At 40.4% G+C, this 21897-nt stretch overlaps 1 protein-coding gene across 1 annotated transcript in view; it reads right to left on the bottom strand.

Moving 5' to 3' along the window:
• Positions 1-21897, bottom strand: part of minar1 (membrane integral NOTCH2 associated receptor 1) — a 56338-nt gene that overhangs the window by 18623 nt on the left and 15818 nt on the right. The gene's annotated exons all lie outside the window — the stretch shown is intronic.

The following is a 21897-nucleotide window of genomic DNA, read 5'->3' as shown; positions in this document are numbered from 1 at the left end:
ATATATATATATATATATATATATACATTTGTGCTGTCTTTGAGTTGGATATGGGTTGGTTATGTATATAATAAAACTCAGGCAATTTGTTCTTATTAATTATAATTATTCAATTTACAGCATGAATTCTCATAGAAAAGTCTACCGCAGAAACACAATTCAGTATACTAACATTGCTCATCCAAAACAGATTTAATTCATTTCCAGGGAACAGTTTTTCTTACGAGCACACTCGTCTGAGCAGCAAACACAAACTAAAGAATATTGCATTCCTGAAGACTGAGTATTGATTGCATTGATCCCACAGCACAGCAGCTGCCATCAATACAAACCACAGTGAGAAACATCCGTCTCCAGGGTCATTGAAGGTGATATAAATGTGTGTCTTTATTTTATCTTTATTAAGCAGGAAAGCTAAAATGGCTGTCAGGTTGCAGTCAGCAGCCTGTGTCAATTGGATGGCTGTGCAGTGGAGTCTTTAAAAAAACTGTAGTGTGATAAAGTACTTTGACAAAGCAGAACATTTATGACTCATGTCATCACTTTACCATGAAAACCATTCTCGGCTCACTGTCATTGAGGGATAAATGACTAGGCTCCTTATGTTTCACATAAACATTGCTGGCAAATTTAAAATGTAAAATGATCATTTGAAAATGTAATGAAATGACAATGAAAAAAGTGAAATTTAAAACGAAAAAACTTAAATGGAAATGCTCACACTGAAAGCTTTAATTGCAAAGTTGAAATTGAAATTGGCAATGGAAATAAGAAAAAGGAAACTTTGAAATTTGAAGATCAAAATGGGATGTCCACATGGCCTCACAAACCAAATCACCAGTGAAAGGAGTGTTAACAACTCCACCGCAGTTCTCTATCGGTCTGACAGTGAGAAAGCTGTAGACAGTGCAGCAGGTGAGAGGCTAACATTAGCGACTAGCTGTTATTTGCTGGCATACATGACTAACGTTACGTTGATACCACGGCCAATTGCAAACAATAAACAGTGTCGAGTCACTTAGGGAGTATGCATGCAATATCCTCTGCGAAAAATAAATCGTCTTCCTGCACTGTTGTGATATGGGTCTGCGAGGAGATGCTAACGTAATTTAGCAGGTTTAAGCAGACAGACATCTAATTTAATGTTACTCATATGCCAAGATGGATTAACGTTAACTAATGTTACAGCACATTCAATAAGTAGTTAAAATAAAGAGTTCTTAACAGTATTGAAGGCAAACAATGGATTACACTGGATTAGAAAATAAAAAGATTGGGCCTTTAGTTCCAGCTATTCCGTGTGATTGGTTGATGAAGGCCTGTCAGTACCACCTGTGGTAATTGGTTGTAGTAAGGAAAAGAACGGTAGAGGGTGGGAAGAAAAACCCCCCAGAGGAGAACGAGGAATGACACAAAGAAAAAAAAGGGAGAAACAAGAGTAGATTGTTGGTGAATGTTTAAGTAAGCAGAACAAACAGTATCTGTAGCCTACAACGCACATTTATAGCTTAATCTCTGTGATTAGGGCAAAGTTTGTCTGTGCTAAACTAAATGTCAGTGAGTTGCTAGACCAGAGGATGCCATTGCTGCTAAGCTAAGTGTTGGTGAGTCGCTAGACCAGAGGATGCAATTGCTGCTAATTGCTGAACAGGCCTGCAACTTTATTATTTTGTGAGTGTGTGTGTGTGTGTGTGAATGCGTGTGGGCCCACTGTCTGCTAGAGTCTGGTTAAGAATAAAGTTATATGAGTCTGCTATAAACTAAAAGAGGGGTAAGAAACACTTTGATACAAGTCACTTAAGTTGTGTATATTTTTTAGGGCAATTCATTGATTGCTAATTTTGTGTAATATTATTGCAAGTGTACTTAAAGACGTCTATTTTATGTTGTTGTGGTATTCTTTGTTTAACTGAAAGGGTAAATATGCTCCAGAGCTGCCGTCCACTCAGAATCGAGGACAAAGTGGTCCGTGCATTAAAAAACAACTCAGGGAGAGGGGCCAGCTCAGAATAAAATCCCTCCCTCTCTCTCTGCCCCCCCCGCTTTTTTTTTTTATCACACGCTCATTCACTCACTCCCTCTCTCTCACTCAGGGAGGTGAAACGTTTCACACCCAGCACTCTGTTGTCAGCGGCGACAGTTAATTTCATGGAGAATCAACCTCTCGAACTCCTGCTTTACTTGACTAGACCATGGGTCCAATTGCCTTAATAAGCATATCAGCAGAATCGAGCCCGATTACAAGATTTATAGCTAGACTACGGCAGGTTATTCTTTAGCCAGACTATTTGTGTAGTTGTCCCTCATGTATAAAGGAGCTTTCTACTTCAGTGAACTGACCACTAATATATTTCGTTTGATGCTTGCATCACCTACCCTGATGACTTGGCAGCTGTCAGCTGATCTGCTAGTTCCATGTGGTCTACAGCATTGGATCACTAATCTAACATAATCTGTCCTCTGTGGAAAGAAGAAACAATTACAGTGTTGTGTTGCTACTCCCTGAAGTCAAACAAAAGGAAGGAACCACAGAGGGGACTGTTTAACTGTTTCACTATGCCATATTTCTGTATCATAATACAATATATAACCCTTCTCCTGATTTAGAAAAACTTGCACATTTTGTTGTCATCCGAGCATCATCATGATCAAGTATTGAATTAGACCCGAGTACACAGCAACAGGGAAACATGGTCATGTATCAAATCACGTTTATTGGTCACTTCACTGTATACACAAGTATAAAGGTGAGTGAAAATCTTGGTTTTCTGCACCACAACAGACTATCTTTATTAGACTCAGACACAACCCAATACACTCAAGTCTAAAAATGTAATAGGCCACTGTTTTTCTGTTGCACTGACTTGTCCTCCTCCTTGCAGACAGATATGTTTCACCTGAACATCACAGTAAAGGACCACTTGGTGTCACAGCTTTGGATCAGCAGTCTGCCGCAGTGTTTCCAGATGTGCTCACTGGGTCACAGCACAAGCTGGACATTAGATACACAGCTGATTCTGTAACAACTGGATCATTGGACACCACTAGACTAGAGGACTTTTTCTCTCACTCAGACACATTGAATTTCCCCTCGGGGATCAATATAGTGCAATCTTATATTAACCAGTAAAGACAAACAGACCTTACTTGACTGCACAGTAACAGTACACATTTGTTGTGCTTTAAGTTATTTGCTTCTACCTTGGCAGACCGCTGCTGAAATTAAAAAGATATGATGGCTCATTTGGCTGCCAACTCACAGCCACAGGTTTTACTCTAAAAATTACTCTATAATTTAGTTATGATTATGTAGAGCTAGTAATTTGTTCTGCTGTCTTTAGAAGAATCTGTTAATTTGTTGAGAGCGAAATTATGTGTATTCGAATAAAAGTAGAAATAGGTGTAACAATCTTGTTTTTTCGTTACACTTCTAATTTAAGGATAGAAAAGTGGTGAAATGTTCTTCAGCAAGTTACTGCAAACTGAAACTGGGATTCAATTCCCAGACTCCCACTATCAAATTTACATATAGTTCTTCCAAGGTAGAAGCAAATACCGCACAACAAATGTGTTCTGTTACCTGCTGCACTGTCTGCTGCTTTTTCACAGTCTGACCGATAAAAAACTGTGGTGGAGTTGTTAATGCTCCTTTCACTGGTGACTTCGTGTGTGAGGCCACATGGACAAGTTGAAGCCATTGCCTTAAATAGTAGTCCTCCCTCTGACCTTACTCACTGTATTTGCTGTTTTATCCATTTCCATTGCAGTGTGCCCTTTAGCAGCCATCTCCCTCTGTTGTCCATAAGGTGCCAGCCGTTTCAAACCCTCCGTCCAGCCTTTGGGCCACCCCTCCTCATTTACATACAGCTTGCCAATTACAGAATGGAAAATGGAAAAGATAAAGTTTAAAATGCCAAATGGTAAAGGGAAAATGCAAAAAAACAATTACTTTTTCTATTTAAGCTTTTACTTTCCATTTCCCATTTTGAATTTCATATTTGATGTTTCCCTTTTCTTATTTCCATTGCCATTTTCAATCAATCTTTACAATTTAAGCTTTCCGTTTGAACATTTCCATATCAGCTTTTGTATTTTAAATTTCACTTTTTTCATTGTCACTTTACATTTTCAAATGATCATTTTACATTTTAAATTTGCTTAAATTTTTCTTTTTAAGTTTAGTGGTGTAATAAAAGAATATCTCTCTTACTTTTCTATTTGGACTTTTAATTTGAAATATGACCAACTATTCAATTCAATTCAATTTTAGCGCCAAATCACAACAAAAGTCATCTCATGACACTTTACAAATAGAGCAGGTCTAGACCGACTCTTTATAATGTTATTACAGAGACCCAACAGTTCCCACCATGAGCAAGCACTTGGCGACAGTGGCAAGAAAAAACTTCCTTTTAAGAGGCAGAAACCTCGAGCAGAACCAGACTCTAGGTGGGCGGTCATCTGCTTTGACCGGTTGGGTTTGAACAATATCCTCCATATTATTCAAGCTACAAAATGGCATTGGTCTGGCTTTCTGATGTGTCTTAAGAATGTTTTTACAATAAATAGCTGTTTTGGAATGTTGTTGCACCCACTTTTACATGCAGCCGGGAACGACCTATAAGCCTAGTACAGTGCATCCGGAAAGTATTCACGGCGCTTCACTTTTTCCACATTTTGTTATGTTACACCCTTATTCCAAAATGGATTAAATTAATTTTTTCCCTCAAAATTCTACACACAACACCCCATAATGACAATGTGAAAAAAGTTTTTTTGAAATTTTTGCAAATTTATTAAAAATAAAAAACTAAGAAATCACATGTACATAAGTATTCACAGCCTTTGCCATGAAGCTCAAAATTGAGCTCAGGTGCATCCTGTTTCCACTGATCATCCTTGAGATGTTTCTGCAGCTTAATTGGAGTCCACCTGTGGTAAATTCAGTTGATTGGACATGATTTGGAAAGGCACACACCTGTCTATATAAGGTCCCACAGTTGACAGTGCATGTCAGAGCACAAACCAAGCATGAAGTCAAAGGAATTGTCTGTAGACCTCCGAGACAGGATTGTCTCGAGGCACAAATCTGGGGAAGGTTACAGAAAAATTTCTGCTGCTTTGAAGGTCCCAATGAGCACAGTGGCCTCCATCATCCGTAAGTGGAAGAAGTTCGGAACCACCAGGACTCTTCCTAGAGCTGGCCGGCCATCTAAACTGAATAATCGGGGGAGAAGGGCCTTAGTCAGGGAGGTGACCAAGAACCCGATGGTCACTCTGTCAGAGCTCCAGAGTTCCTCTGTGGAGAGAGGAGAACCTTCCAGAAGGACAACCATCTCTGCAGCAATCCACCAATCAGGCCTGTATGGTAGAGTGGCCAGACGGAAGCCACTCCTTAGTAAAAGGCACATAGCAGCCCGCCTGGAGTTTGCCAAAAGGCACCTGAAGGACTCTCAGACCATGAGAAACAAAATTCTCTGGTCTGATGAGACAAAGATTGAACTCTTTGGTGTGAATGCCAGGCGTCACGTTTGGAGGAAACCAGGCACCGCGCATCACCAGGCCAATACCATCCCTACAGTGAAGCATGGTGGTGGCAGCATCATGCTGTGGGGATGTTTTTCAGCGGCAGGAACTGGGAGACTAGTCAGGATAGAGGGAAAGATGAATGCAGCAAAGTACAGAGACATCCTGGATGAAAACCTGCTCCAGAGCGCTCTTGACCTCAGACTGGGGCGACGGTTTATCTTTCAGCAGGACAACGACCCTAAGCACACAGCCAAGATATCAAAGGAGTGGCTTCAGGACAACTCTGTGAATGTCCTTGAGTGGCCCAGCCAGAGCCCAGACTTGAATCCGATTGAACATCTCTGGAGAGATCTGAAAATGGCTGTGCACCGACGCTTCCCATCCAACCTGATGGAGCTTGAGAGGTGCTGCAAAGAGGAATGGGTGAAACTGCCCAAAGATAGGTGTGCCAAGCTTGTGGCATCATATTCAAAAAGACTTGAGGCTGTAATTGCTGCCAAAGGTGCATCAACAAAGTATTGAGCAAAGGCTGTGAATACTTATGTACATGTGATTTCTCAGGTTTTTTATTTTTAATAAATTTGCAAAAATCTCAAAACCTTTTTTCACGTTGTCATTATGGGGTGTTGTGTGTAGAATTTTGAGGAAAAAAATGAATTTAATCCATTTTGGTATAAGGCTGTAACATAACAAAATGTGGAAAAAGTGAAGCGCTGTGAATACTTTCCGGATGCACTGTATAACCCCAACTTGGCTGTGAGGGTATGATTTTCAAGAGGGGATTCTGCACTGCTCTGCTCAGTATAGAGCTGGAAAGTCAAATTTAAATATCTAGCACCTTGATTGAGTCCTTACCAGGGCTGGACTGGGACAAAAAATCAGCCCTGGCATTTTTGGCACGGGAGCCCCCCACAATCGGTTGAACACCACCCACCAGTACACCATCCTTGCAGTCCCCTTAAATATGTATACTGTACTATGCAAACCATTACAAAGCTGAGCAGTACGTGCCGTGGACAAGTGTACCAGTGCAAGTGGAACAACACTCACTCTTGACTGACTCCCTGGTGATCAGAGGTGGCTGTGGAGTGCACAATATCCATACTCAAATAAACAGACCACCTCCGAATGTGACTTTATGCAGTAACTACTACATATTTTCCTACTCTGTTCTCACTTCATGATCGCGTTACAATTATGTTATCTTATTATCATAGTCATTGAATTAATAATCATTCATCATTGTCATCATGGCACACTCACTACCTCCCTGAGCCCTCACTGAGTCCCTGTTTCACTGCATACTCTGCTTACCGCTTCAACTATACTCTCCTCCTGCTCCTCTGCCTGGCAGTGGTCATGGTCAGCCACCTCTCCACCTGTTGCTGCATAATATCTACTGTTGTCGCTGTAGATGTTGAAGGTACTGCTGCAGCCCATGCAGCAAACATCTGTGATTTAAATTCTTCATTTTATTGGCCCACAAATTCTCTGTGCATGTGTTGTTTACTGAGGGCACTGAGCCCAAAGGAGAAGGGGTTTAAAGATGTGATTGGGCCAGCCCAGAGTTGATGAAGAAAAAAAAACAATGGGCTGATCTACCTCTTTTATGAGCCAGTTTGAAAAAAAAAAGACAGTTGTGACGGAAGACTTTACTTTTAGCTGCTTAATGACAGACTGCAGAATGCAATATGTTGGTCTACAACTGCAAAAATCAATAGTTAACGTAAGATGCTGGTTGCTGATATATTGATTAGGTAAATGCAGATTCAGAATAACTCGGTGTGTATTCATTCATCCATTCATTCTCCCACAGTAAGAAAAACTGCCACAGAGTGAAATAATTTAGTTTTGGTTTATATTCATATTCTATATTCAAGTTTGCCTAAATTTTAACCATTCTAATGTGTAAGTGCAGGAATAAGTAGTGAATCCTCGGATTCAGAAAAAAAGGGAACAGGCCAGACTGTGGTTTTGAAAGTGCCCTAAATAGCAGGCTCATCTTGGAGTTACAGATGGCGGGCTTGTTGATGCTGCAGTCCATTGGCAGAGGAGCTGACTCTGGCAGCTGAGTCCCAACCGTTATTATCTAAGCGTTTTCCTTTTTTTTACCATCTTCTTCCACCCTGACAAAGCTTGAGAGAGGAGACTGAAAAGCCAAATCAAAACATAAAAAGAACATTCAAGTTATGAGCCAGTACGATGAGTTAACACCCCCACAGTTTCACAGGTCAATTCATACACCAGTGAGTAAAGTATATAAACTAGAAACTTTGCGCTTACCTGATAATGTCAGCACAATGATAATAACAACAAGCACCAGGTGCAACAATGAAGCAAGTGATGTTGATCACGGATTCAGGATTATCATTCACAAAAGGGAAAACGTCGCCAGAGGCAGATGTACCAGCTGTCGTGAAGAGAGCTTAGACCCATCCCTCTTTGGGGCTACACTGCTTCACCATACTTTAATTTAGAGAATTGATGAAAAGTTTAAATATCTTTGCTTTTGTCTTCTCTCCTTACTAACTTCCGCAGCAAGTTAAAACCACAAACTCTGCATCAACACGTTTGGCAGAATCTTTTCTCTTTGATGATATCTTGATTTAGTGGATAGCAGTAAAAATCTCTTAATCATATGCATTTATCATTTTTGGTCATAATGTATGAACATTTGTGCTGGTTGATACTTGTAAATATGGAATAAAACAGACTTATACTTAATCACCATTAAGGCAACCAGTGCCACACACGTGTGTTTGAATTGTAAACTTGATAGGAGTTTTTAACCTGTCACAACTCCAACATTTGAAAGAGCCAGTCAACATACAGTGCAAAGAATTAGTAAGTGAGCCCCTTGGATTTCCCTCATTTTTTGCATAATTCAATCATAAAATGTGATCTGTTATGATAGGCTATTTTTTCGTTTTGCTTTATCACTCCAAACAAGTTTTTTTGCAATGTAATATTGTATTTTTTTTCTCTTAACATTTTGAGATGTGCAATGTCATGAAATTTATTGTAAGGGAGAACCGTGCTTTCCTCCATAGTGCCCTTCCATGGCCACCATTTTCGTCTTGTAATTTTCTTTTTACTATTTACTTATTTTGAGATATTTAGATATCTAGACAGGTCCTTAACTGTAACCAAAGGGCTCTCTTTCACCTTTTTGCCTTTACTTGCCATATTGATTCATTTTAAGTACTCTGAAAGCACGTGTGAATGAGAGGTGGTTCACATCAGCTTGTAATCCGCTCTACCCTGCTCTACCTCCCATGTGACAGTGCTAACCACTGCACCGTCATGCCGCCCCCTGTCAATGTACTCTGTTTATTTACAGTATTTGCTCCTGGCGACTAAACCATGATTAAGGATTTTATAGTTATGTTGAGGGAACTCAAAATACTTGGTTAAGGTTATGGAAAGTCAATGCGTCCCATCTCATGTTTCAAGTCAGTACTGACTTTTTGGCCAGTGATTGGCCACCACTGTTCAAGTCTATTGGATGGATTGCCAGGATATTTGGTCCAGACATTCATGTTCCCCTCAGGATGAATTTTAATAGTGTTGGTGAACCTCTAACTTTTTATGGCCATCATCAAGTCAGAATTTAAATTATTTCTTTGGTTTATGACCAAATTAATCAAATGCCCATCAGCCTCTGCTGTACTAAGCTACTGTTAGCAAGCTGATGGTCAGCGCCACCACTACATACGGACGCATCACTCTGCAGTTAAATGTGAAAACTGACAATAAATATTGTTGAAATATTATTGAATTGCACTTTTTTTAGACATTTGTAGACTACATACTGGACCTCTGAATTTCAATTGCTATACAATAGAATGTTTGCATTGACATTGTGAGCATGACAACCATTACCATTGTTGCATGTGATGTAAAGCTGGTTAGAGCGGGTTGGGGGTTCAATTCCCGATGCATGCAAGGTGTGTGAATGTGTGAATGAGACTTAGCTGTAAAGCGCTTTGGGAACCGTGGAGGTTTAAAAACGCTATATAAGTGAGAAGCAGATTCTGGTAATTGGCCGCTCCATAGTCAGAAACGTGAGGTTAGTGACACCAGCGACCATAGTGAAATGTATTCCTGAGGCCAGAGTGGGCGACATTGAATCAAATTTAAAACTGCTGGCTAAGGATAAGCGTAAATACAGTAAGATTGTTATTCACGTTGGCGGTAATGACTCCCGATTACGCCAATCGGAGGTCACTAAAATGAACGTGGAGTCGGTGTGTACGTTTGCAAAAACTATGTCGGACTCCATAGTTTTCTCTGGGCCCCTACCCAATTTGACCAGTGATGATATGTTTAGCCGCATGTCATCATTCAACCGCTGGCTGTCGAGGTGGTGTCCAGCAAATGATGTGGGCTTCGTAGATAATTGGCGGACTTTCTGGAGGACACCTGGTCTGATCAGGAGAGACGGCATTCATCCCACTTTGGATGGAGCGGCTCTCATATCTAGAAATCTGACCGACTTTATTAGTGAACCAAAACCGTGACAACCCAGAGTCCAGACCAGGATGCAGAGTCGCAGTCCTACACGCTTCTCTGCGCTTCCATTAGAGCAGTTACCCACCCAAAACCCCATAATGACTGTGTCTGCCCCCCGACCACTTAAATTAATTCAATCAAAATTAAACAGGAGAGGAGTCATTAATAAAAACTTAATAAAAATTAAGACCACCACTGCAATAGGCCAAAACAATAGGAAAATTAAGTGTGGACTGTTAAATATCAGATCTCTGTCATCTAAAGCTGTATTAGTAAACGAGTTAATATCAGATATTCATATTGATCTACTGTGTCTGACAGAAACCTGGCTGTGTCGTGAAGAATGTGTCAGCTTGAATGAATCCACTCTGCCCAGTCATACTAATACTCACATCCCTTGAGGCACCGGTCGAGGAGGTGGAGTTGCAGCCATTTTTGACTCAAGCCTGTTGATGAACTCTAGACCTAAACTGGATTATAACTCATTTGAAAGCCTTGTTCTGAGTCTCTCACTCCCGACCTGGAAAACACTGAAGCCAGTCTTATTCGTTATAGTCTATCGTGCTCCAGGTCCATACTCTGAATTCTTATCTGAATTCTCAGAGTTTTTATCAGGTTTAGTCCTTAAAACAGACAAAGTCATTATCATAGGTGATTTTAATATTCATGTGGACGTTGATAAGGATAGCCTTGGTACTGCATTTATCTCTTCATTGGATTCGATCGGCTTCTGTCAGAGGGTACAGAAACCCACTCACTGTTTTAATCACACCCTCGACCTGGTTCTGACATATGGACTTGAAATTGAACATCTAATTGTCTTTCCACAGAATCCTTTGTAATCGGACCATTATTTAATAACTTTTGAATTCCTATTACTGGACTACACGCCATTAGGCAAAAAAGTCTACACCAGATATCTATCTGATAGTGCTGTAGCTTAATTTAAGGAAGTGATTCCATCGGCATTTAATTCAATGCCATGTCTCAATACAACTGAGGACTCCTATGCTAACCTTCGTCCCTCCCAAATGGACGATCTTGTTGACAGTGCTGCAGGCTCAATGCGATTGACACTTGACTCTATTGCCCCTCTTAAAAAGAAGATAATAAAGCAAAGAAAGTCAGCTCCATGGTATAACACCCAAACCCGCAAATTAAAGCAAACAGTGCAGAAACTTGAGAGGAAATGGCGCTCCATCCAACTGGAGGAATCACGTTTAATTTGGCTAGATAGTCTTAGAAATTATAGGAAGGCCCTCTGTAATGCCAGAGCGGCTTATTACTCATCATTAATAGAAGAGAACAAGAACAACCCCAGGTTTCTCTTCAGCACTGTAGCCAGGCTGACAGAGATTCACAGCTCTATTGAGCCATGTATTCCTATATGATTCCTATATGATGATTTCATGAGCTTCTTTAATGATAAAATTCTAACTATTAGAGACAGAATTGATCACCTCCTGTCTTCAGGTGATACCTTACCTTCAAACACAGGAATCTCAGAAATAGCTGTAAAACCTGATGTAGATTGCTTTTCTCCCATTGACCTTCACCAAATTACTAAAACCATCTCTTCATCGAAGCCATCAACTTGTCTCTTAGACCCCATCCCAACCTGGCTGCTTAAAGAGGTTTTACCTTTAGTCAGCACTTCTTTACTAGACATGATCAATCTGTCTTTATTAACAGGCTACGTATCACAGTCCTTTAAAATAGCTGTAATTAAACCTCTTCTTAAAAAGCCCACTCTTGATCCAGAGGTTTTAGCCAACTACAGACCTATATCTCACCTTCCCTTTCTCGCCAAGATTCTTGAGAAAGCAGTTGCCAACCAGCTGTGTGATTTTCTACATGACAATAAGTTGCTTGAGGACTTTCAGTCAGGTTTCAGAGCTCATCATAGCATAGAGACAGCACTGGTGAAAGTTACAAATGACCTTCTAACTGCATCAGACAAGGGACTTGTCTCTATACTTGTTTTGTTAGACCTTAGTGCTGCATTCGACACCATTGACCATCATATCCTATTACAGAGACTGGAACATTTAATTGGCATCAAAGGAACCGCACTAAGCTGGTTTAAGTCATATTCATCAGATCGATCTCAGTTTGTACATGTTAACGATGAATCCTCCATGTACGCCAAAGTCAGTCATGGAGTTCCACAAGGTTCTGAGCTTGGACCAATACTATTCACCTTATATATGCTTCCTTTAGGAGATATCATCCATACATTTTCATTGCTAGGCGGATGATACCCAGCTATATTTATTGATCAAGCCAGAAGAACCTCATCAGTTAGCCAAGCTCCAAGCATGCCTTAAGGACATAAAGACCTGGATGACCTGTAATTATCTGATGTTGAATTCGGACAAGACAGAAGTTATTGTTCTTGGCCCTGAACACCTCAGAAACACAGTATCTAAGGATATTGTTACCCTAGATGGCATTGCCCTGGCCTCCAGCGTCACCATGAGGATTCTCGGAGTTGTCTTTGATCAGGACATGTCCTTTAACTCCCACATAAAACAAACTTCAAGGACTGCCTTCTTTCACCTCCGTAACATTGCAAAAATCAGGAAGATCCTGTCTCAAACAGATACAGAAAAATTAGTCCATGCATTTGTCACGTCTAGGCTGGATTATTGCAATTCCTTATTATCAGGCTGTCCCAATAAGTCCCTGAGGACTCTCCAGCTGATCCAGAATGCTGCGACACGTGTACTGACAGGAACCAGGAAAAGAGATCATATTTCTCCTGTGTTAGCTTCGCTGCACTGGCTCCCTGTAAAATCTAGAATAGAGTTTAAAATCCTTCTCCTGACTTACAAAGCTCTTACTGGTCAGGCACCATCATATCTTAAAGAGCTCATAGTACCTTATTACCCCACTAGAGCACTGCGCTCCCAGAATGCAGGGTTGCTTGTGGTTCCTAGAGTCTCCAAAAGCAGAACAGGAGGCAGAGCCTTCAGCTATCAAACTCCTTTCCTGTGGAATCGGCTTCCAGTTTGGGTCCGGGAGGCAGACACACTCTCTACCTTTAAGAGTAGGCTTAAAACTTTGCTTTTTGATAAGGCTTATAGTTAGGGCTGGCTCAGGCCTGCCTGGACCGGCCCCTAGTTATGCTGATATAGGCCCAGACTGCTGGGGGACTTCCTATGATGCACTGAGCTTTCCTCCTCTCCCTCTTCATCTTTACACATTCATCACAGTCCAATGCATGTTACTAACTTTATATCTTCCCCGGAGTTTCTTTGTGCTTTGTCGTCTCGCAGGTTCCTGTGGATCGTGGTCCTGGTACGCCTGGGTGCTGCTGCCAAGGGCCTGCCTGACTCTCATCACTACAGTTATTATGTTTAGTCGTAGTTCTGTTACTATTAAAGCTGTTATTGCTATTATTAATCTCAGCTATTATTACAGATGTAACTACTATTATCAGTCATATTTCCATTATTATTATAATTATAGCTGCTATTTCTACTGCTAGTGCTGCCATACATCTCTGCCTGTCTGTCTGTCTGTCTGCCTGTCCGTCTGTCTCTCCCCCTCTCTCTTTCTCCCTCCCTCTCTATGTCTCTCTCTCTCTCTCTCAAACCCAACCGGTCAAAGCAGATGACCGCCCACCTAGAGTTTGGTTCTGCTAGAGGTTTCTGCCTCTTAAAAGGAAGTTTTTCCTTGCCACTGTCGCCAAAGTGCTTGCTCATGGTGGGAACTGTTGGGTCTCTGTAATAACATTATAAAGATTCGGTCTAGACCTGCTGTGTCATGAGATGACTTTTGTTGTGATTTGGCGCTATATAAATAAAATTGAATTGAAATTGAATTGAATTTTATTTATTCACAATATGCAGGATAGGTAATTGTGTGCTGGTAGCCCAAGGTGCTATGGCTGTAGGCCTACTTTGTTTTAGAACAACCATGCATGACACTGGACCCTCAGTTGTCAAAGTGTATTTGTGTGCTTTATATTGATGTGCCACATCGGGTGCAGAATTGATTTAGAGATATCTGAATCAGATCAGTTTGCGTCAGTTGCGGGTGAAAGAAGGGTACAAAACTGGAATCATCCAGTACTCTATTAAGGGGACAAAAAACTGCTGAAAACGTTAAAACCTGCTTGAAAATACTTTCAGTAACATGTTTTATTTATTCACAATATGCAGCATAGGTAATTGTGTGGTGGTAGCCCAAGGTGCTATGGCTGTTGGACTACTTTGTTTTGGAACAACCATGCACGACACTGGACCCTCAGTTGTCAAAGTGTATTTGCATACTGATTATTATGAAGTTACCTCTGCTGTTCCATCTGTGTGTAAAATTACGCACAGCCTTTTTCTAATATCAGAGACTGTAGATGAAACACATGCATAATTCCTACCGCTGTGTGATGACTAAAGGTATTTAATCAACTGCACGGGAAAGATCCAAAAGATCCAAAGTTGCTTTGGGAAACTCACTCATCAAAACAGCTATCGGAGTCTGTTATCGAGCAGCCCAACGAAAACAGTTAAAAAGGAGACAGGTCCTAAACACTATAACTTGCGCCCACTTTAGTGGATCCTCTTATAGTGTGACTTAGTAAATTCACTCAGAAATACGGTTTAAAACCATTGCAAAACATATTTAAATCTGGCCTTTTTCACAAGGAACTACAGCCTGTAACCTGTAAGGAGTGAAAACACAAAAGTAGTAGTGGCAGTAGTATTAGCAGTAGAAGTAGCAGTAGTAGTAGCAGTAAAGAAATTGAGTAATTGAGTCCCCTTAGAGGATTTGAGGTGTCATCGAAGTGTAAGAAGTGTGTGTATGTGTGAATCAAACTGCTCAGAGAATTTGACACGTGACAATACAAATGTATGGTCACAATTGGTAAGTAGGAACGAAGGAATGAGCGCTAATTACAGTACATCTGAAGTGTAACATGTGTTAGTATGTGTGCATACAAAAGTTGAATAAATCACATAATGTTTGAAAGATTTGACACTATTTTCTTCAGGAAATGTTTTCCATTGTTGGGATTCTGACTGCCAACCCTGCCGTTCCCAAAATATGTAGTAGTAGTAGTAGTACCAGTAGTAGCAGCAGTAGTAGTAATAGGAATTACAGTAGTAATAGCAGTAGTTATAGTACTTTGAACATTTAACAGAGCCAAGTTGCACATTTCCAGTTTTTATGCTAAGCTAGGCTAATCACCTCCTGGTTCCAGGTTCCATTTTTGACACACAGACATAAGATTGATATCTATCTTCTCATCTCACACTATTTCTTTAACTACTGAAAAGAAGACTACAGTAATGCAATTATTCTTAGCCAAAGTAATTGTATTTATTTTCCTTCGTCCACTTTGTGATAAACAGTGACTATTGTCCTGAAGAAAAACTTTGCAGCGGAAATGGCAAGGAGAAGACTGCTGAGCCTTTCTTCCTCCATGTTGTCTTCCCCTCCTGCCAGCGCGAGCAATGTAGGCCAGATGCACGTAGATTTGCATTCATATATTTTGCATCAAAGCTGAGTATACACACTCTATCAGTAGTGAAAACCTTACTGCCCCTCCCAACCACAATCTTCCATGAAGTGTTGCCCTGTGTGTCAGCCACAAAATAATTTGACTGGATGAAACAGAAAAGAAGACACTTTCAGCCACCTGCTTGTGTTTTGTAAATGATGCAAAGACTCATCTGTAAACTCAAAACTCTCTGTTGCCCCCCACCCTCTCCCTTCCTCTTCACAATCTACACCACAGCTACTGCACAGAGACCTGCCATCAAGTTTTAGTTGGATGTATCAGTAAGGGTGATGAGGATGAGTACAGGGCTGCTGTGGACAAATTTGACACATGGTGTGAGCAGATCCATCTACAGCTCAACGTGACAAAGACAACGGAGCTGACTGTGGATCTGAGGGGGACCAAGGCGCAGATGACCCCTGTTTCTATCCAGGGGGTCAGTGTGGGCATTGTTGAGGATTACAAGTGGGAGTTCACATTGACAATAAACTGGACTGGGCGAAGAACACTAATGCCCTCTACAAGAAGGGCAAGAGCCGTCTATATTTTCGGAGGCGGCTGAGGTCCTTCAACATCTGCCAGACTGAGGATGTTTTATGAGTCTGTTGTGGCCAGTGCTATCCTCTATGCTGTTGTATGCTGGGGCAGCAGGCTGAGAATGGCAGACTCCAACAGACTCAACAAACTGATCCATATGGCCAGTGACGTTGTTGGGGTGGAGCTGGACTCTCTGACAGTGGTGGCAGAGAGGAGGATGCTGTCCAAGCACGAGTCATCTTGGACAATGTCTCACATCCTCTCCATAATGTACTGGTCAGGCACGAGAGCACATTCAGTGGGAGACTCATTCCTCCCAAATGCATAGCAGAGCGCCACAGGAAATCATTCCTGCCTGTGGCCATCAAACTGTTCAACTCCTCCCTCTGAGTGTCAGACACTCAGAAGACTGATTCTGGACCTATTTCACCTGTCATAAACTACTACATCATTATTTATTCTTTAAATGTCACGAGTGCATATATATATATATATATATATATATATATATATATATATATATGTACATACGCAACAGTGCAATACATATATATATACATACATACATATACATTGTTACTGTATATATGTTTTACTTTTATTTTTCACTTAAATATTGTAAATGTGTGTAAATTTCATTTTCTATTCCTTATTTTTTATATCTTATTTTTGTACATACTCTTATTTCTAAATTTATGCTACTTTCTACTCTTGAATGGGAGCACCGGTATTGTATAATTTCGCCACGGGGATCAATAAAGTATTTCTGATTCTGATTCTGATGGTCCATGACAAGGCCATATCATGTTCATAAAATAAATAATCTAAAAACAGACAATATCTGACTCCTGACTACAAAGACTGGGAGATTGTATTTAACTCCAGTCTTTTGTCTTGATCTCATTGGTGTTTTGACTCTAACTCTCTGTTTCAGCCACCCATCTTGCGCATTACAGTCTTTGGTCTTGCCTGAGTCCTGTTGGCTTTTTAAAATTTAGAGAAAAATTTTCAGTGTCATTTACGTGTTATATTATTTAGCAGGACTGTGACTGTGAAAAATAGTATAGTACCATTTCAGGTCCAGTTTAATATTCCTATAATACCCCTATAGTAACTTAAAAACATATCTGGCATGTTTAGTGACATTCACATTCATCTATATAATTGCAAACATCAAAATAATATTTTTGAAATATTCCTTAAGTAATTTATGATGTGAATTTTCTGTTAACAGTCTCGAACTGTCTATACAGGCGACCATAAGTTTCCAAGATAATGAGGTACAGATTTGCCAATGCTCTGAAATATATAGGCTAAATATTCATAACACACCTACAAGTGGATCAACATGCCCAGCTCATCAGTGTGGACCAATGCAAATGGGAGATTTTGTTACTGCTGTGGAATTATCGGCTGCTGACGCCAGTTTTACTGCCATAAAACAAAAGGCCAGTGTGTCTTTGCCATGTAACAACCCAATATCCTAATTTCAGACATGTAGTTTTATGCGCAAATGTGTGAAATATCAGACTTTCATTATTTGCTTGTAACATTTGTCACCTAATACCACCAATAACCAATAATATTTACATATATATACATACATATACATTGTTATTGTGTATGTTTTTTACTTTTATTTTTCACTTAAACATTGTAAATGTGTATATTTTTATTCTATTTCTTATTTTTATATTTTGTACATACTGTAGTTCTAAATTTATGCTACTTTCTACTCTTGAATGGGAGCACCGGTACTGTACAATTTCCCCCCGGGGATCAATAAGGTATTTCTGATTCTGATTCTAATGTGAAAAAACATCAGGAAGCCTTGAGTTTTGTTAACGCTTAGTAATGATCACAAGTACGGCAAAGAAGAAATTACAGGAATAAGCATATGAAAGCATTATTTCTGTTTAAAATAGAAACTCAGAACAACACAGTGGTGAGTGTAACGTGACTGTTGTACTGAATGAGTGCTGTGTAAATGTACATTACTGAATTTACCATGTGAGCTGTTGTAGTTGGCAATTGTATGTAGTAACCTAGTAATTCCACCCAATTGTTCATTCTGCCCCCCCCCCCCGGATATTGTTTGAGACCCATTACTTGAATACTGGCTTCTATATGAGACTTTGTAGAATAGTTATTTTTCTGATTATTGTAATTACTAAATAATAATAATAGTAATGTAATAACAAAACTCCTAGACCACATGGGTAGTTTCTAATAGCGGCCAGTTCCATCATTTGTTGAATTTAGGAGCTGAGTATGTATTTGGTATCACTTCATATACCATCATGCTGTGAAAGTGTTGTGCTCATGTGGGCTGATGAAACTGAAAAGCCTTACATCACAGTCAGTCAAATGCTTATTTGGGAGTGTTTACACATGGTTGTCTCACAAATCACAAATACTTTCAATGATTACAAGCTGTGTTTTTATCAGTAACACTGTTATCAAGCTGTTAAAAAAACAAGAATTCAGCAAAGCTTCTCTCAACTAACTCAGCTATTTACTTCCAGCTGCAGGAGTACCAAAGTATGAGCACAATAATCAGAGGGTAAGTGTCATGGCTGTGTGTACTGGCAACATGGCTCCCACGGTGGAGACAGAAAATAAAAACGAAAGAGAGTCTGGTTGGCTTAAATCTTGCCAACAGTCCAGTAATGGGTGAGGAAGATAAAACTGAAAATGGGAGGGTCTAGGAGGAAAAGATAGACAGTGAGGGGGAGAACTAATGACTGATTAAGCTAAGGATACAAACCCAAAATATAAACACTTTTTTAGGTTTAGGTTACAGCCAGTATATAGTATAGAGTATAGAGTATACAGTGGGGCAAAAAAGTATTTAGTCAGCCACCAATTGTGCAGGTTCTCCCACTTAAAAGAAGAGAGGTCTCCAATTTTCATCATAGGTATACCTCAACTATGAGAGACAAAATGAGAAACAAAAATCCAGAATATCACATTGTCTGATTTTTAAAGAATTTATTTGCAAATTATGGTGGAAAATAAGTATTTGGTCAATAACAAAAGTTAATCTCAATACTTTGTTATATACCCTTTGTTGGCAATGACAGAGGTCAAACGTTTTCTGTAAGTCTTCACAAGGTTTTCACACACTGTTGCTGGTATTTTGGCCCATTCCTCCATGCAGATCCCCTCTAGAGCAGTGATGTTTTGGGGCTGTCGCTGGGCAACACGGACTTTCAACTCCCTCCAAAGATTTTCTATGGGGTTGAGATCTGGAGACTGGCTAGGCCACTCCAGGACCTTGAAATGCTTCTTACGAAGCCACTCCTTCGTTGCCCGGGCGGTGTGTTTGGGATCATTGTCATGCTGAAAGACCCAGCCACGTTTCATCTTCAATGCCCTTGCTGATGGAAGGTGGTTTTCACTCAAAATCTCACGATACATGGCCCCATTCATTCTTTCCTTTACACGGATCAGTCGTCCTGGTCCCTTTGCAGAAAAACAGCCCCAAAGCATGATGTTTCCACCCCCATGCTTCACAGTAGGTATGGTGTTCTTTGGATGCAACTCAGCATTCTTTCTCCTCCAAACACGACAAGTTGAGTTTTTACCAAAAAGTTCTATTTTGGTTTCATCTGACCATATGACATTCTCCCAATCCTCTTCTGGATCATCCAAATGCTCTCTAGCAAACTTCAGACGGGCCTGGACATGTACTGGCTTAAGCAGGGGGACACGTCTGGCACTGCAGGATTTGAGTCCCTGGCGGCGTAGTGTGTTACTGATGGTAGCCTTTGTTACTTCTGGGATTTTTGCTCACCGTTCTCGTGATCATTTTGACCCCATGGGGTGAGATCTTGCGTGGAGCCCCAGATCGAGGGAGATTATCAGTGGTCTTGTATGTCTTCCATTTTCTAATAACTGCTCCCATAGTTGATTTCTTCACACCAAGCTGCTTACCTATTGCAGATTCAGTCTTCCCAGCCTGGTGCAGGTCTACAATTTTGTTTCTGGTGTCCTTTGACAGTTCTTTGGTCTTGTCCATAGTGGAGTTTGGAGTCTGACTGTTTGAGGTTGTGGACAGGTGTCTTTTATACTGATAAAAAGTTCAAACAGGTACCATTAATACAGGTAACGAGTGGAGGACAGAGGAGCCTCTTAAAGAAGAAGTTACAGGTCTGTGAGAGCCAGAAATCTTACTTGTTTGTAGGTGACCAAATACTTATTTTACCGAGGAATTTACCAATTAATTCATTAAAAATCCTACAATGTGATTTCCTGGATTCTTTCCCCCCATTCTGTCTCTCATAGTTGAAGTGTACTTATGATGAAAATTACAGGCCTCTCTCATCTTTTTAAGTGGGAGAACTTGCACAATTGGTGGCTGACTAAATACTTTTTTGCCCCACTGTATCTATAAGTAAAACTAAAATCAAGGTGAAAGATTCCCAGAAAACATAACCTGCAGCAGCATTTTCTAAAACATTTCTTTTTGTCTTTGGAGCTCTACCTATTACAGTTCCTATGTTCACATTCAAAATGCTTGTAGCAGTGATGATTCCAATTTTACCCCTTTCACAGAGAACTGAGTGAACTTTTCCTAATCATCCTGACCTCTGGGTCAAGAAATGGCCTGGCGGGACTTACAAAGGATGACTAAAAGGTAATGTTAGGTGCCAACTGGTGATGAACCTGAGCCAATTTATTAATTTACAACATGCTTTCACAGGTCGTGCATGGCAACGACCCAGCACTGACCTTTAAGGGCCAATATGCCATGGTCAGGATGGTGTCTGGATTTCATCGAGGACTCACACAGGAAACAAAGAACAAAGAGCTGAGTTTGTCATGTAAAATTGAATGTACTTTAATTGATATGGTATGTTTAGTTAGAAATATTGAATGGCTTCAGGCATTTCCCTTGTGGTTCCCAACAATCTCTCAGCTGCTGAACAGTACATTTAGTTAATTTCATGGGTTAATGTTAATATTTTCATCCACATGGTAGTCTCCTTTGTCCCCAGAAATAAATCCATCTTGCCAAGGTATCATTAACTGCTTTATCTGGTATACGGTTGTCCTCATTCATTAATTGATTGTGTATCGCTGTAGTCATTTCTCATTAATTGTTGCATGCATTCATTCATTTGTATGTCCATAATTATTAGTTGTGTGTGTAGTTAGTCATTTGTAGGGTGGAGATAAAGATTCTTTTATTTTAGGGTTGAACTAATGAGCCCAGCCTGGTCGTTCACGAGATCCCCCTCTGGATCATGCAACAGATTCTGTAAAGGACCTCAAAGAAAGATTAGTGACGAATTGTCAGTTTACTACAGGATAGAACGCCATGTGGCTAGGGGGTTCACAGCACACTGTGAGAGGGACAGGAGGTGTCTGTTAGCCCCACTGTTAGTCTTCTTCAGCTCCTTGGTTTTGCTGACATTCAGTGAGAGACAGTTGTCCTGACACTGTGGTTCTCCACCTCCTCCTGGGCCCTCTCATCCTGATTGCTGATCAGGCCTACCACAGCTGAGTCTACTTAGATTATTTATCTTGGAGCCCCATTATATGCAGCTTTAAATGAATGTATAAGGGATCCACAAAGAGAAAAGGGATACAGTGGCAGGGGAAACAAAGAGATAGATACCACTTTCGGGTCAGTTTTATTACATGACAGTGACATGACATATGGCTGCTTGAGAGATGCTGACACAGCAAAAGGGTGTGTAGCGGCTAAGCCTAAACCAAAGTTAAAGCCACTGAGGGGCTGCATAGACAGGCTGATAATTGACACCCTCGTTGTAGCTCGAGCTAATTGTTAATGGTCTTCAATGAGT

The sequence above is a fragment of the Enoplosus armatus genome, chromosome 1 (assembly GCF_043641665.1).
Source record: "Enoplosus armatus isolate fEnoArm2 chromosome 1, fEnoArm2.hap1, whole genome shotgun sequence".
In the NCBI taxonomy this organism is placed as follows: Eukaryota; Metazoa; Chordata; class Actinopteri; order Centrarchiformes; family Enoplosidae; genus Enoplosus; species Enoplosus armatus.
This window is presented reverse-complemented; position numbering and strand designations above follow the sequence as displayed.